At 37.3% G+C, this 18,807-nt stretch overlaps 1 protein-coding gene across 3 annotated transcripts in view; it reads left to right on the top strand.

Annotated features, from left to right (window-relative positions):
- Nucleotides 1–18,807, top strand: part of VIT (vitrin) — a 1,955,513-nt gene that overhangs the window by 492,761 nt on the left and 1,443,945 nt on the right. The gene's annotated exons all lie outside the window — the stretch shown is intronic.

Raw genomic sequence — 18,807 nt, forward strand, 5'->3', positions numbered from 1 at the left:
CCATTCACTCACCAATACACTCATGCACACAGTCAACTGTCCATACAGCTGTTTCCACATGCACTTTTGAACCCATACATCTAGTGAATCAACTGCTCACACATCTATGCACAGAGTCATACACCTCCCAGCCACCCACACACATACTCAGTCTTCCATACAAATACTTGGGCAACCATTCAATAACCCATATAGTTACTCATATAGCTACTGATTTAAACATGCAGCAGTTTACAGAACAACATATATAATGATGCACTAATGAAGACAGTTTAGTCACTAACCCATGCCCTCAGTGAGACACATTTAATCATTCTCTCATACAGTCAGTCATGCACCTACTAAATCCTTCATCCAGACACTTATACATCCACTCATTCTTCAATATGTAAAACATATTTTAACTTTTCAGAAACATACAGTCACTGGGTGTTGTCATCAGTGATGTCATCAGTGATGTCACTGACCATGTCATGAATGATGTAATATGTGACATCATCAGCAGTGGATTGCAGGTGCGCGATATATAGTTATTGCAACTAACTATATATGCGAATTTCTATGGTTTTGTGCGAGTAAATTAAGATTTTGTAAATGCTAATCCCTAACTATATATGGTCTATAACCTATGGTTTTTTTCAGTGAATTTCATTGGTTTTTTAAAAGCTAATATCTATAGCTGTAAAATATATTCTTATTCTAATTCACAAATATATTTTATATATTTTTGTATTACATTTTTTTAATTCAATTTATATTATAGTTTAAATAATTTTTTCTTGTTTCGCTGCCGGTCCGCGAACCGGTAAACGTTCCGTTAGTGCAAGTACCGCGTTAGAAAGACACATCGTGACGCGTCGCGTAATCGCAACGTTTCACGTTACTGCGTAATGCGCCTTATGACGCGCCGCGTTAGCGCACCCGGAAGCGTTCTGGAACGCGAACTAAGGCGCGACACGCAGAGCCCCGGAAACGATCCGAGGCGCGGTGCGCAGCGCGTAACGTAAGCATAACAGGTCATGTGACTAGTTAATAAAACTTTTCAGTGGTTCATTTTACTTTTAGTTTCCTAATGATGGAACGCTTGATCATATGACGTAAAATAAACACTTTTCATTGGTTTAGAACATTTATTTTTCCCAAATGATGAAAGTCCCACCTTTTTTCCTCACTCCGACTTTCATTTTTATGAGAGAAAGACCTGTTTTTGCTTGCTTAATCATGGCATTTGTAGTAGCTGCAGCTGGTGGATCCCCACCACCTCCACCACCACCAAAGAAGAGAGGACCAACTGGCCAGGTCATCTTCCAACAAGAGGAGGAAGAAGAGGAAGACGAGGAACAGGAGCAAGGGACAAGGGGGTTTTTGAAAGAAATGCCAAGGACTTCCCATGTTAAACTCAATTTTATTTGGCAATTTTTTTCTTTTCCTCAACATGAAAAGAAAGTAAATGCCAGGTACGTTACCTGCCTCATCTGCCACGAAAAACTCTCCAGAGGGACCGAAAAAAAATATAGTTATGGTAATCATACCATGCATCGACACATGGAGAGGTGGCACCCGATTAATTATAGTGCTGCACAAATTAGAGATTTGGTGGATAACCCCCGACCGGCCAATACATCCACCAATGAACTAGCAATAACTGAATCAGAGGCAAGGGAAACGGTACCAAATCTCCAAAATAACTTTGGGCAGATGAAATTGACATGTATACAATGTGGCAAATTAATTTCATGTGGAGAGAGGAGTATTACTCTAATAAATAGAGCATATGAACATCATCAATGTCCAAAACGTCCAAGAAAGTAATTTTTTTTTTGTTGTTGCTCCTGTTGAGCCCTTTGAAGTGAATCATTTTTGTTTCCCCATCCTCCAAAAAAACACAAAAAAATATAAAACAACAAAAATAATTAAAAAAAAGTTCTTTTCAGAACTACCTTCCCTTTTAAAAAAAATTGCTAGAATGTTTAGCACTCTAGCATCCTCTATTTCTTTTGGTTCGCTTTCCAGTTAGCGTTACGGTACGCGAACCGGGAGCGAACTAAAACATTTTTTTTTTTAAAAAGACGAGTAAATAAACAGAGAGTAATGTGAAAAGAAAGACAAATAGAGGGAGTAACACACAGTTACTGTTGAAAGAGGGACTGATAAAAGGAGTGAAAAGAGTAGTATAAATAAGTAATAGAAAAAGAAATGAAGGAAGTAGCAAAGGCAGGAAACTAAGGGTTAAAGAAATGAAGCAGTGGAACTAATAAAAGTTAAATCTGATAGACATGTAACATAAAGAGTACTAAACACTTACCTTATAATTGTCATTAACGTAGTAAATTATCATTTTTATACTTTTAATCTGTGTAAGAAAGAACAAAAAAATTTAAATTAATACAAGGTAGTAAAAAAAGAGTGAGCATGAGACAAAATGAATACATATTATAAATCACAATTCAAAGTAGAAAATTAATTAAACATATTTAATGGTTTATTTTTGCTGTTATCAGAAAATATCAAATTTCACTGAAAACAGTGAGTTGAAGGTATTCATCATATAACAGCGGGGAAAAAAAAACACAATCAAAATGATTGTGTTTAAAAAAACCAAATAATATAACTAAGCAGAAATAAGAACTCCTCCAAAGTAACTTACTTTCTATGACGCCAAAGGATGTCCTATGAACAGCTTATACTCTGTTGTATTGTTATTATTTTCTGCCCGCCACTTTCTGAAAGATAAACTCCATTGTTTTAAGAAAACTGAGACATACAAAGCAATTTAAAACAGCACACTAAATTACAGCAATACCTAGAATCATTATAGTCCAATTACCTACCCTAAATTCTCACTTCAGTAATCAAGTCAAAAGGCAACATTGCTTCGTACTCAATTAGTAATGTTTGCTGAAAGACAAGCCTTTTTTATATTCCAAATAAGCTGTGTAATATCCAAATGTTGTCAAACGACCATCATGTCATATAATAGCTGCAGTTGCAAATGTTCTTCCTGAAATTGTTGACTGTGTAGCCCATAAATTTTTAATTAGACTTAACAACTTTTTTTCATCGAGTTTATGTAGTTCAAATTGTAAAATGACATTTCACCCATAAGTTTCCATAAAAAATATGGACAGCATTGCAGACTTACATTTCCTCTACTCCTTAATTTGATCTGCTGCTTGACTTAGCTTATAAAAACAAACAGTTTTGGCTCTGTACTACAATTATCCACAAGGCCATATAGAGTAGGAGCCATTAGAACCTCTGGAAATTCCTCTGAACAAATCCCAAGATTCCTTTCCTAAAATTTTGGTTGTAAGAACAGCAGGTAAGAATTTTTAAGGTGGAAGGGCAATCTTTTTTGAAAGATAAAACAGAATCATTGCAGAATGACCAGCCATTTCCAGATTTTAAATAAGCTGTGTAATGTCCTGAAGAAGTTGAAGGACCGTCATGATATATAATTGCTGTAGTTACAAAAGTCCTTCCTGATATTGACAACTGCGAAGCCACAAAATTATTAATTAAAGTTGTCAATTTAGTTCCATCAGGCCTACATCATTGGAACATTAAAATGACATACTGGCCATAACTTCGTAAAATTAATGTGGACAGCATTGCAGACTTACATTGGCTACACTCCATGTTTTGATCGGCTGCCTTTACTAGCTTATTGAAGGATACTGATTTACTGTCAGGCAAAGTTAAATATATAAATCTTTCTGAGTCTACACTAGTAGTACTTGATAGCCTACAGTTCTCGCAATCATGCTGCCATAGATAAGAAAGACCAAACAAATAATCTACATCTACACCTTCATCTTGCAATACATCAAGCATATACATTAAAAACTCCTGACAATCCTGCTGAATATTTTCAGAGAATTCTGTTTGACCTGAACATTCGTCTAACAGATAACGAATTTCAGACACACTTTCTACTTTTGTTCTATCAGTGCTACATTTCTCTAACACAGAATTCAACAAACAGCATAAACTTTGTTCCGAATTGATCACAATCTGTTCTTTTAAAGTCTCTAGTGAAAAGACAACATTAACAACTACATTAGCATAGCAGTTGACACCAGAACTATTTTCAAATTTAAAACCAACAACATTTTCAACAGAATTCATTTTATTCCTGCTTACAATTTTTGGTTCATCGACTTTTGGTCTTTTTGCTTCAACCTCCCTACTATTACTGATATTTCTTCGTTTCCGGCCTACCACACGTTTCTCAAACAAAGGATATTGAGGCAAATGTGGCGCATACTTTCTTCTTAACCTATTGTATTCCTTAACACAATCTAGATCCGCACAAATGTTTGTGACATCACAGTCAATCAAGTACAAACCCGATAAAGTTCTGACTCATGACAATGCTACATAAGCCATACCCTCTTTGAACACAGAACTGCCAATATTCACTAAAGCAGTGTCTACACTTAAACCTTGCGATTTATGAATTGTCACCGCATATGCCAAGCAAACAGGAAACTGCTTACGGCGAACATATAGGTCTTTTACAAGCAAAAACCTAGCTGTGCAACGACCAATTAGCTGTACTTCCTCAATGCCATCAAATTTAATTTTTAAAAGTTCAATTCCATCTCTACTTCTGTATTTTTCAAAATCAACAACATTACCCATTGATCCATTTACCAGACCTCTTTCAACATGTAAATTCCTTCTAAAAAATGATACGGCAATTTAAGCACACATTCAGAGTCTTTTCAAAACCCGCAGTTTTAGATATAGTCTTCTCTAATGAATCCAATTTAGATTTCAAATTCTCAGACAAAATAATTGTTGCTCCCATATGCTCTATTCTGTCAATAGCTTCCAGTTTCACAATCTCTTGTTTTTCTAAATTCAACATTTTGTTGTTGAAGATGGAACATTCTGCAAGAGTTGGCATTAAACATATTCCAGATTTTTTCTCAGTAATTTTCTGAAAAATATCCTCTGGCAGAACGTCTTCTTCTGGATACAAATTTGACAGTAATCGTGCATGTAAAGCTTCTTTCCCACGCTCAGTCACTTTCCCGATTCTAACATCTTGTAGAATATTCTTGTAATCTTCGTCCTTCGCCTGACGCATATTTTCACGCAGCTCAGCATAATTGAAGTTTAACCATATGTTAACGTTGCCAATGCTCCCTAGGCACTTCTTGGTATCTTCATGTGTAAGCAGTTTAAACACTGGTTGTCCTTTCACTGGTGTCAGCTGCAGAAGATCACCAAAAACAATGATGTGTTTGCCACCGAATAACACATCATACTCTGTTTTAAGAACTTCCTGCATTCTCAAATGCACAAAGGCAAGCATGACATTGGAAACCATGCTTACTTCGTCAATGATAAGAAGTTTCATCTTTTTCAGGACTCTAGATACTTCACAACAAGCATCCCCAGATGACTTGTGGTATTGTAATTTGTTATCATGCTCCACTGGCAGCATCAGTAGCCGATGCAAAGTAATACCTTTAATGTTATGAGCTGCCAGTCCAGTTGGAGCGGTCACAACACAAGAAAGCGATGACTCCGTCCTTTTCTGCAGATAACATGAAATTGCTTTAATGAGGAAACTTTTTCCAGTTCCTGCTTCTCCACTCACGTATAGTCGGACAGGCTTCAACGACGTGCATGAGCACTTTTTATTCTCATGACTTAATCCATGCTTAATTTGGTTGGTAACTTCGTCATATATTTTCCTCTGCTCAACGTTGAGTTGTCTTTCCAAATCTTCTAAGTTAACCACATCCTCCTGAGCATGTGCCATGGCTCTTTCCACTTCAATCATGGCAGTGGCAGCTTCATTTTCGATAACTGGTCCTCCTAGTGGATCCTGACTCAATGAAACAGAACTCTGCCTGTCCTGAGAACTGTCTCTAGCAATCTCAGCTGCAATTGTTGCTTCCTGCTCGATTTCTGCATTCAACATTTCGAGATATTTTGGAAAAACAGGACATTCTATGGACTCCTTGGCCGCATTGAATGAGTCTTCGTAACAGAGGAAATCCCCAAGCAGTTCCTCTTCTGCACGCCAAGGCTTGAAAAGTTGCAAAAGAGCTAAATAGAAAAACTCTTTTCTTTCTGGACATTCGCAATCCAATTTTCGATGATTAACCAATTGACATTTTCTTTGCTTGACCAGACATCCCTCACTTCCAATTACAGTATACACTCCTTTATCAATATCTTCTTTGATGTTCCTCTTGAAAACGTAATTTTGTAGAACCTCATACAGACAAACATTCTCCAGGTGACTGCTTCTATTTGGATACTATGTATCCAACATGTTGGTCTTCAAAATATCTGTACTGTTTGGCTCCTTCTCCGCCAAATACTCAATTTCCCGTACAGGTTTCAGAACTCGATTACGCGTTGCAGCAAGACCAAGACTCGCCCAAATGATACTCCTAGATTTGGCATGGAGACTTGCTGAAGATAACCGGTCAGAACATTCGTAAGCTCCGATTTCTCGATGCGACAACATCTTCAGACTGAAACTGTACAACTTCTTACTGAGACTCTTTTCATGGGAAATATCCTCCCACATATCCTTCAGTTCTGTCTTTTCTTTTTTGGTGATGTAAGACGTCACATACCGAGCCACAGCCATACAGTTGTCAGCCACAAACTGTATATCCATGTTAGCATTCCACATGGACAAAATCACTGGGTTGTAGTCGTTGATGTACTTGGACTCTTCGTTTCTTTTCAAATTGTATGTGTTTTTGGGTGATTTCCTCGTCACATTATGTCGCAGCGAAGACATCAAATTGTTCACTCTTCCTTTTGATATCACCGACCGTGGAAATGCGAAACGACATTTGGTGTAGTACTTGTCCTTATTTCTGAATTTACGACGACAGTACTTTCCACAACGATGGCTTTGAAACCGTAAAACTTGTTCTCTTAGACTTTTGTCTTCATTTGTCTTTGGAACAGCACATGTAGCATACTGTTCTATGAAACTCATCACTAAGTCATCCAGATCTGTTCCAAATTTGGGTGCATCTTTGATCCGTAGCAGCATATGTATATGAGGAGCACCTCTTGCTTGATACTCCTTTCTCCAGAAGAAATCCAACACCTCTCCAAGAGGTGGATTTTTCTTGTTCGTGATGAAAGATATCATAGCTTCAAATCTATGATTGAAGTATCGGCATACATTCACAGGATCCAAAGAGCACAGTTCTCCGGGTGTCTTGAATTCAATATTTTCAATGTTTCCATTTACTTCTTAGAAATTCAAGTAAGTCTTCCCAGCCATAATCTGCACAGCTGAGAGTGAGGAACCATGTGGGAGTTCCTAAGTTCCTCAGCATACATTTTAAGTCACCACGACGACGGTACCAGTACTCATTAGTACCACGCTGACATGCCATCAGATTAATCAGGTGAGAATCCAAAATACTGTCTTGCACATTGACTTTATCCATAAAGTCCCTTGCCGAGCTATTTCGCAGCTGTACACCACTTTTCAAGATGTGGTTCACTGCATAAGACAACCCAGAGAGATCACTTTCAAACAATAGATGAAATAAATAGGGAATGCATTGACGAAACCTAGAATCTTCTGCATACAATCGTAAAGTCCGGTATTCTGAAGCGGGAATTTGAACAGGTCGTTCATCATATCGTCCTCCTCGACCTGTGGGAAATAACTGTGGGAAACATCGAGCTTCTAAACTTTCCTCCCAAACACTAATGGGACTCCCTTTGGCTTGTTTCATTTGAAACAACTCAATAGCATTCCCCATGACTTCCTTGGAATGCAAAGGATGAACACTACAATGTTCATATATTTCTTCCTTTTTAGAGGCTTCTACTTTCTCAATTTGTCCAGGACACAAATCGCTGTCCTCTTCTTCACTTACTTCCTCTTCTGCAACACATACATTCTTGTAGTACTCATTATTTTTTATCAAATACAATGTTGCCTTTTTAACTTTCCTAACATCCACTAAATCTTGCCAGATTTTCTTACTCTTTGTCGGAACACCATTAACTATGATAACCAGAGGTTCATCTTCCACTTTCTCTACTCCAATTGTATTAATGTTTTTCTTCAAATCCAAAGGCAAATAAACAACCCTTCCCTTTAATCCTCTCTGTAAATCTGATGGAGGCAACTTTCCTGTCTTTGGCTCCATTCGTACAATAGCCTGAAAGGGATGGACACTTTGAATCAAAATAGATTCATAAGTATTTAAATCCTTCAATTCAGAAGGAATGTCAACTAATTCCAGATTATTATAAACCGCTCTAGCAGGCATCTGGTTTTGGTTTAATTTGTTATAGCAATAAGTACACATACGTTGGTCCGCTCCCAAATCAAAACAATTTTCTACCATCAAGTATGTGACAAAATCCTTCCATTCACTATTGTTTTCCATATCACTTTTTGCATATAAATCCACTAATTTAGTCTGATTCTTATAATAAGTCCTTCGACAACACACACAAGTGAAATTAGGCCTCTCACATGTTTTCACCATAAACGTGGAAATTTCCTTGTGAAACTTATGTGTACTGAAAATCTGTACACTGTCTTCCACATTACCTTCTTCTAGTGGTTCAATATCAACATTGTTCTCTTTACCAGCAAAGTAACAGAACTCAATTTCTTGACAAATATTCTTCACTTCTACTTCAGAACCATGCAAAAGAGCACTGCTTAATTGTTTAAGCTTAATTGTTGGACTCTTAGCATAATACAACATTCTCACTAATTTCCTCACTTTATTATGATGCACTGCTAGCATCCTGAAATGATGAAAAACACTCTGGCATACTCTCCTGGAAAGACAATCCAGTGAATGACCATGCAAACCTGTCACTTGTCTCACTCTTAATTTTTTGTTTTAAACTTTTCTTATTAAACGTCCGTATAAAATCACAAAGCAAATTGATGAAATCCTGTCGCACACTGCAAATAGAACTACACTTCCAGGTGTACACTGGTCCCTAAGGACGTCTCCCTAAAACCTCATCACTTAACACCTCTTCTGCATCTGCAGACACAAGTATTTCTTTTTCAACCGGTTGACCATCTTTTACCTCATAAGCTCGACCACTGGTGTCAACTGCATGCACCAAATCATTGTCCTGAAAATAACTCTCCTCATTAAAAAATGCCTCCCTATTTGAACTATGCATCCATTCTCCTGAGAAAACTTCACAAAAATTACTTTGATTAACTTCTCTCTTCCATCTACTATTTGATTTGAAAACATAGATTACCTTGTTTAGTTTCCTAATTCTATTAATTACCAAAATAAATAATTTTCGCTTAATTTCGAAAGCCTGATCAATAATTTTCTCTACATTTTTTTTTTTCTTATAAAATGCCACTTTCTGTTGGCCTTTCTTAAATTGTTTTAGCAAATTGACAATTACCCTGTTGCGGAACATTCGCCTACGAATGTCCCTGAATGCATTTTCCCTTCTACTGACATGCACAGAGTTATCTCCTGCTGTAGCAGAAACTTTTTTGACGAGCCTTTCCTTTCCATTTAAATTGGCTCTCTTTTTCGGCACTAAAACTTGTTCTGTAATTATACTTTTGTTTCTACAAATGTTTCTAAGAAATTATTTCGTTCTCTTACCCGGAGCTTTCTTCGTGCGTTGAGGTGATTTTAATGTAGAGGACTGCTGCAAGCATTTACTAATCTGCTGTCTTTGACGTTTCGTAGCCTTTCAGATTCTATCCTTAGAAGGCATTGTCTAATTTCTAAATAATCTGCAGTTGAATCTGTGGTAAAATATAATAAAAAATGCTATTAACCACTATTACCAAACAGTAAACCAATAACAGTAAGAATTTGATTCAGCAATGCTATAAAGATGATTCAATAAAATATTTTTAATTTTACTGTGATAGTGATAGTACTACAGGGCTTTCATGCAAATGACTGCCCACCCTGCAACAAAAAGCCCACATGAAACTTTACGCACATTAAATTGTGTACTTACCTGCAATAATCCATATGCCAGTGTTTACGTCCCTCCACCCTGCCCCTCCCCCTCCCCGCCTGCCTGCCCCACCGTAACTCCCTTCACGACCCGCGGCTGCTGTTTTGCAACATGGTGCATCTTGTAAATCTCTCCTGCATTATAAAAGTGACGTAACAGCAGCACAAAAGAGGCGCACAACCATCATAAATCTGTCTCTAAGACTTTAAGGGCCAGATGTAGGTCGGTCGATAACGGCCGAAAAACGGTATTTTCGGCCGTTACCGACCAGTTTACAAAATTTGTCATGTAAGGGGCAATATATTACCGAATCGGTAAAATTACCGAATCGGTAATTTTACCGATTCGGTAAAATAAAACATCGGTAAATATACCGATTTGAAGCCACCCATATGCAGGTGGGACTCTTCAGAGTGCCAGGAGCCTTTACGAATCGGTATTTTACCATCAAAACCAATTTGATGGTAAAATACCGATTCTAGGGCCAGATGTAGGTAAAAAACATTTACCGATTTTAAAATACCGAATTGTACCGATTCGGTATTTCAAAATCGGTAAATGGTATGTAGGTCTCAACATCTGGATTCGTTACCGAATCCTTAACAATTCTTTAATTACCGATTTGGTAAATACCGAATCGGTAATGCCCATTCATTCCTATGGGCTTTGAAGCCCATAGGAATGATTAGGCATTACCGATTCTGTATTTACCAAATCGGTAATTAAAGAATTCACAAGAGTGCAGGGGGTGTCACTTTGACACCCTCTGGCACCCCCAAAACAGGCACCAGTGCCATGTGGCAGGCATACCTGCCTGTCACATGACATACGTGTGCATGCACACATGTGCATGCACACCGGAATCGGTATTTTACCATGAAGTTGGATTTCTTGGTAAAATACCGATTCGTTAAGGCCTTTGGGACTCAGAAGAGTCCCACCTACATATGGAATTTACAGAATCGGTAAAATTACCGATTCGGTATTTTACCGAATCGGTAATTTTACTAATTCTGTAAATGTAGATTTACCTACATGTGGCCTTGGATTTAGGCCCCTACATACCGATTAGCTATTTACTGGTCGGAAACGGCCGAAATCGGCCGTAACCGGTCGGTAAATGGCCTGAAACGGCCACCTACATCGGGCCCAAAATGTGCATGCATTTAATTTCCAAAAAAGTTTTTAAACCTTTTATGTAAAACAATTATACACCTACATTCATGGGGAACTGACTTAAAATGCCCTAATACACATGAAAACGTTTTTTTAAGGTACTTGCACCTTTTTTTCAATAACTTTTTACATGACTATGTAACTCAAACAATCAAAAACAAAAGTTTTCAAGCACACATCGGGGCGTATTTACAAGGGCCTTGCACCACGGGGAAAGTGACTACAAATGACCAGACACACATGGGGACGTATTTACAAGGCCCTTAAACCAGGGGGAGTGACTTGAAATGGCTAAGGACACATAGGAGAGTATTTACCACGCCCGTGCAACACTTATGCATCATTTTTTACATATACACTGTAGAACAGCATGGGGCAATAACAACACAGATGCTTCATGCATCTGTTCTGCAAAAGCGACGCATTGCAGGAATCACATCACAAGTAAATAAATTCTCATATTTTTTTAAAGCATGCCTTTTCCTTAAAAACTATTTTCTGATCATAATTTCAAAAAACACAACACAGCTCCTATGTACATACACACCTTATCAGTACTAATACTTTACATTAACTACAATTACAATTGGGAAAAAAATGCAAAATCGCCTTTGAAAGCATAATGCAAACACTTGACGCAAAACATCATTTTAAATACACAGCTGACTTTCTTATTTACTCAAAAAAGCATACTAGTCTTTATCTAAAATATAGAAACGATAACTCACCTTTACAAATTCTTTTTGAATTTCAAAACAGTCTCAGAAACACACCAATTATTCTTTAGCAGAATTAAAGGTATGCACTCCAGAGGCTGGAACCAACAAAGGCACTGAAACGCTGATATTCATCACACATATCTCTCATGTCAGCCAATCAAAACTCTTCCCTCACTATTTTCAAATCAACACCCTTCCCCCCTCTGCCCTTTCTGACCTTTTTCCATAGCAACTACCGCCTGCCAGACCTCTCATGTTTACAAGTTCACACAACAATGTTTCAAATGAACTCTGAACTCTCAGTACACCTGCTAATCCACTGCAATCTTTCATAACATCATTTTTTATTAACCATTCAAATTACATCTTTCAAAGAACACATCCATGCACCCTAACTTTCTGTTTTCAGCAATGGAAATACACCAATCACTGCTAATGAATCATTTGCACTTAAACTCCACAGTTTTTTTTCATTACAAACTTCACTATTTCAACTGCCATTTCATTCCCACACTTCATCTGACTGCAGCAAAAACTCCTCTAGCCATGTTTTCAGTCTGGATTCTTGGACATAGCTACATCCACTGGGCTCACAGGTATGCTGATAACAGAAATTTACACAACCTCAATTTACAAAATGTGGAAATCAAATGGATTGGCCGAAGAGGATTGAAATGTCACCAATTGATACCAATGGTGAAAACCTTTTTACATTTGCCAAACCCTGACCTCATAATAGTGCACTGTGGAGAAAACGATTTGGGCACTTTGACTGGGGTAGGTCTGGAAATGCTCCTAAAAGACACCATTGAGCAATTGATGACACTTTTTCCTCAAACTGCCTTGGTATAGTCCAATATATGCCAAAGACAAAAATGGGGGTGGTCCAATCAATTTTGTCCACAATTTGAGAAATCGAGGAAGCATGTAAATAAGTCTGTTTCAGCTTACATGAGAGACCATGGAATGGGCTGCATCTACAACAATAACTTGCGTTACTATATGCAAGATATCTACAGAGGAGATGGCGTGCATTTCTCAGATGAGGGGAACAGAGTTTTCATACTAAATTTAAGAATGTGTATCGGTTCCAACTTATAAGTATCTAGAACTTACACAGAACCCAAAAGCTCTTTTCAGAGCTACCTTAACTTTATTTACTCTTTTGAAATTTCGAATGTACCTTTTTTCACTAATTTTCACTTTTGTTCACTTTCCGGTTCGCTACCCAGTTCGCGTACCGGCAGCTAACCACGCAAAAAATTAAATTATTTTCTCGACATATATGAGCCTCCTCAGCCACCCTCAGAAAACTTAGGGGTCAGGATACATCTAAAGTACCCCCTTCTACCCATTCTGAACATTATTTACCCTCCATCTTGTATCTCAATTCTACCGAAACACAAAATGGAGGACTCACGTAACGCTGCAGGTTCGGGTACCGGGACACGCACTGACAAGCACTCGCTCAAAAAAGGTGGGAAAGTAATTTACAGAAAGACCACTGGAGACACTTTCACCAATTAAACATTAGCTCATACTACATACCAATCCCTACCATTTTCACAAATTTCGTTGGAATACCATTTAGCCATTTAGCATGTAGAACTCTCTAAAATCCCTGAGGTAAATTACTTCAAAAAACATATCGGAAGTGTTGGAATTGACCACCAATTAAAATATTACTTTCAATTTCTACTATTATATCATGACATTTGATTGGTTATGTACCTGAATATATATAAAGAAAGAGAGAGAAACACAGCCATTTTGACTACTACTTCTTGAAGTGCATATCCACTAAATTTCAACTGATAACTTCAAGTTGTATTTGAAAGGTAACATATTATTTAAAAAACTGAAGTATGTTCTGTACTGTAAGCTAATTAGGAAAACATTTTCTGATAGTTATATTCTTTCACTCTGTAATACTTATAGAATAAAATAGTCTTCTTTGTTTTAGTTATGGATGGAGTTAGACTTGTCTTGTATAATTCAGAATTGACTAAGAGTTTATTTGATAATTTTCTTCATATTTCTACTTCCAGTTTGATATCATACAGTGCCCAACGAAAAAATCACTGTTTAAATAAACAAACTGCCTGTCTGTACTGAAACCCAACAGTGCCCTATCTTTACTGATATATTTTAAAAAAATTCTTTTTTCAGCATACAAAATGGAAGGACAACAGGAAAATAACTTGGAAATTGAAGCAGGAACAAAAAACGAGTCGGAAATTGACCATCAATTCTATGACGATTCACTGAACAATGAACTTCTGCAATGTGTGGAAGCAGTAGATTTTCTACTGGAAAATGAAAAAAAAATGATAATGATTTTTTAGAATTTCTTTTAAATTTTGAGAAAGAATCAGAACAATAAATTTTTATTTCATAATTCAAAAATTGTTTGACACATTATTCATTTTTATATGTATATTGTAAACTAGTAGCAAATTGATTATAACGTGAAATCAGACTTTAAATATACTGTGCAACTTTTTTGTGTTACATACTAAGTTTGCTCATAGTTACTTCCTTTCTTCCACTATATTATCTCCAATGTGTATTTAACATCTCTTTATTATCTCCTGCCTCCATGTTGTTTCGGCTTTCCTGACAGACTATGGTATGAATTCCATATACCACAATAACTTCTGTAACAACATGCAAGATATCTACAAAGGAAACGGCGTTTATTGATTTTTAGACTCTGCATTGGTACCTACAAGTTGCTACGTAAATAAAAATAAACAAAAAAAAACAACAAAATGAACAATCAATAAACATACAATAAGTTAAAAGTCAATCATTCTTGTTTCCTTATAGTACGCTCCCCAGACCGCTTTCCGGTACACGTACCAGGCGCACCCCACGAAAAAAAAACGATTTTTAAAGGGGCCCTTTAAAAACCTCCACATCAAACATAGGGGGTCAGGGAGGATCTACTATGCCCCCTTATGGTCATTTGCCCCTTAGCTTTGGCCTCCTCTTGTCTCTCGATCCTACCAAGAGACAAGATGGCGGCCGCTACGGACTGTTCAGAATGTTGACAGACACCGGAGAGCCAATCAGCTTCGCTTCGCAAAGCTCCGTTACGCGAAAAGTACGCGAACTGGAGCGCTATCCGGGATGCTGTCACAGATATATCTGTTTTTTAAAACGTTAATTTCTCAAAATCCACTGGAGCACATATATAGAGACCCAGCAAAGGCACATCGGGCTAACAGTCCCTACAATTTTGCCAAGTTTCGTGTAAATCCATTCAACCGTTCGAGCTAAAAGTGAGGCCAAACGCCCTATGGAAAAATGAATGGGAAAAACGCGTTTTGGGACCCCCCTTTTTTCTCGGCCCCCCCTTGACGAACCCCCCCCAAATTTTAAGGGGCTGATCAGAAACAAAATGTGCCATTTTCCTGAAGATTTCAGCCGATTCCATCCACAAACGCCAAAGTTATTAGACATAGAATTTTCAAAAGTTACATAGAGAAAAAATCCTAACTATATATACCTACTGGCGACCGCCAGTAGGTAATATATATATATATATATATATATATTCACTGAAAAAACCATAGGTTATAGACCATATATAGTTAGGAATTAGTATTTACAAAACCTTATTTTACTCACACAAAAACATTGAAATTCGCATATATGGTTAGTTGCACTAACTATATATCGCGCACCCGCAATCCACTGCTGATGATGTCACATATTACATCATTCATGACATGGTCAGTGACATCACTGATGACATCACTGATGACATCTCATTTGACATTACTGATCACATCACTGATAATATCATTCATGTGATAATACGATGAACCTCTTCAGACTCTAATATAACCTTAGATACAATCAGTGTAAACAGACACTCACAGATTGTCACTCATCCATGGAGTTACTCATACATCTAGTCAGTCATTCAAAGAATCAATCACTCCTCCATTTCCTCAACTATACAGTTATACACACCTTACTAATTCACACATATTCTAACACATATTTACTCTCTTATACAATCCCTGATACAAGTTCACAATGATCCATACAGCCACTCACACATTCACTGGCTCTTATGCACAGTTATTTATATATGTCAACTCTCACATGTACTGTGTTTTACATATGTACTTACTTTGACATGTAGCACTGAGATATCCATTCACTCACCAATACACTCATGCACACAGTCAACTGCCCATGCAGCTATTTCCACATGCACTTTTGAACCCATACATCTAGTGAAACAACTGCTCACACATCTATGCACAGAGTCATACACCTCCCAGCCACTCACACACATACTCAGTCTCCCATACAAATACTTTGGCAACCAATCAATAACCCATATAGTTACTCATTAGCTACTGATTAACACATGCAGCAGTTTACAGAACAACAGACATAATAATGCACAAATTAAGACAGTTTAGTCACTAACCCATGCACTCAGTGAGACACATTTAATCACTCACTCATACAGTCAGTCATGCACCTACTAAATCCTTCATCCAGACACTTATACATCCACTCATTCTTCAATATGTAAGACATATTTTAACTTTACAGAAACATACAGTCACTGGATGTCATCAGTGATGTCATCAGTGATGTCATTTGAGATGTCATCAGTGATGTCATTTGAGATGTCATCAGTGATGTCATCAGTGATGTCACTGACCATGTCATGAATGATGTAATATGTGACATCATCAGCAGTGGATTGCGGGTGCGCGATATATAGTTAGTGCAACTAACTATATATGCGAATTTCAATGGTTTTGTGTGAGTAAAATAAGGTTTTGTAAATGCTAATTCCTAACTATATATGGTCTATAACCTATGGTTTTTTCAGTGAATTTTCAAGGTTTTGTAAATGCTAATTCCTAACTATATATGGTCTATAACTTATGGTTTTTTCAGTGAATTTCAATGGTTTTTTAATAGCAAATATCAAAAGCTGTAAAATGTGCTTCATTTTGTTCCGCGACCCGGTCCGCGAACCGGTAAATGTTCCGTTAGCGCAAGTACCGCGTTAGAAAGTAACATCGTGACGCGCCGTATAAGCGCGACGTATCACATTACTGCGTAATGCGTCTTATGACGCGCCGTGTTAGCGCACCCGGAAGCGCTCCGGAACGCGAACCAAGGCGTGAAACGCAGCACCCCAGAAACGATCCTAGGCGCGGCACGGAGCGCGTAACGTAAGCATAACAGGTCATGTGACTAGTTTATAAAACTTTTCATTGGTTCATTTTACTTTTAGTTCCCTAATGATGGAAGGTTTGGTCATATGACTTAAAATTAACACTTTTCATTGGTTTAGAACATTTTTTTTCCCAAATGATGAAAGTCCCACCTTTTTTCCTCACTCTGACTTTCATTTTCATGAGAGAAAGACCTGTTTCTGCTTGTTCAGTCATGGCATCTGTAGGAGCTGCAGCTGGTGGACCCCCAGCACCACCACCACCTCCAAGGAAGAGAGGACCACCTCCTCAGGTCATCCTCCAACAAGAGGAGGAAGAAGAGGAAGAAGAGGAAGAGGAGCAAGGGACAAGGAGGTTTTTAAAAGAACAGCCAAGGAGGTCCCATATAAAAGAAAATTTTATTTGGCAATTTTTTTCATTTCCCCCACATCAAAAAAAGGTAAATGCCCGGTACGTTACCTGCCTCATCTGCCACGATGAACTGTCCAGAGGAACCGAAAAAAAAATACAGTTATGGTAATTATACCATGCATCGCCATATGGAGAGGTGGCACCCGATAAATTACAGTGCTGCCCAAATACGTGATTTGGTGGATAACCCCCGACCTGCCAGTACTTCCACCAATGAAGTGGCAGTGACGGGATCAGAGGCAAGGGAAACAGTCCCAAATCTACAAATGAACTTTGGCCGAATGAAATTAACCTGTTTAACTTGCGGCAAATTAATTTCCTGTGGAGAGAGGAGTGTAACTCTAATCAATAGAGCTTTTGAACATCATCAATGTACAAAACGTCCCAGAAAATAAATTTTCTTTTTTTTTTGTTGCTCCTGTTGAGCCCTTTCTAATGAATCATTTTTGTTTCCCCCCCCCCAAAAAAACAAAAAAAATATAAAACAACAAAAATAATAAAAAAAAGTTCTTTTCAGAACTACCTTCCCTTTATGAAAAATTGCTAGAATGTTTAGCACTCTAGCAACCTCTATTTCTTTTGATTCGCTTCCCGGTTCGCGTGCCGGTACGCGAACCGGAAGCAAACTAAACATTTTTTTTTAAAAAAAAAGAAGAGTAAGTAAACAGAGAGTAATGTTAAAAGAAAGACAAATAGAGGGAGTAACACACAGTTACTGTTGAAAGAGGGACTGAGAGAAGGAGTGGAAAGAGTAGTATAAGTAAGTAATAGAAAAAGAAATGAGGGAAGTAGCAAAGGCAGGAAACTGAAGGTTAAAGAAATGAAGCAGTGGAACTAATAAAAGTTAAAATTGATAGAGATGTAACGTAAAGAGTACTAAACACTTACCTTATAATTGTCTTTAATTTAGTCAATTGTATTTTTTATACTTTTAATCTGTGTAAGAAAAAACTAAAAATTTTAAATTAATAGAAGGTAGTAAAAAAAGAGTGAGCATGAGACAAGATGAATACATATTATAAATCACAATTCAAAGTACAAAATTAATTATACATATTTAATGGTTTATTTTTGCTGTTCTCAGAATATATCAAATTTCACTGAAAACAGTGAGTTGAAGGTATTCATCATATAACAGCGGGGAAAAAAAACACAATCAAAATGATTGTGTTTAAAAAACCCTTAAAATATAATCAATCAGAAATAAGAACTCCTCAAAAGTAACTTACTTTCTATGACGTCAAAAGATGTCCTATGAACAGCTTATACTCTGTTGTGCTGTTACTATTTTCTGCTAGCCACTTTCT

The sequence above is a fragment of the Lissotriton vulgaris genome, chromosome 6 (assembly GCF_964263255.1).
Source record: "Lissotriton vulgaris chromosome 6, aLisVul1.2, whole genome shotgun sequence".
In the NCBI taxonomy this organism is placed as follows: Eukaryota; Metazoa; Chordata; class Amphibia; order Caudata; family Salamandridae; genus Lissotriton; species Lissotriton vulgaris.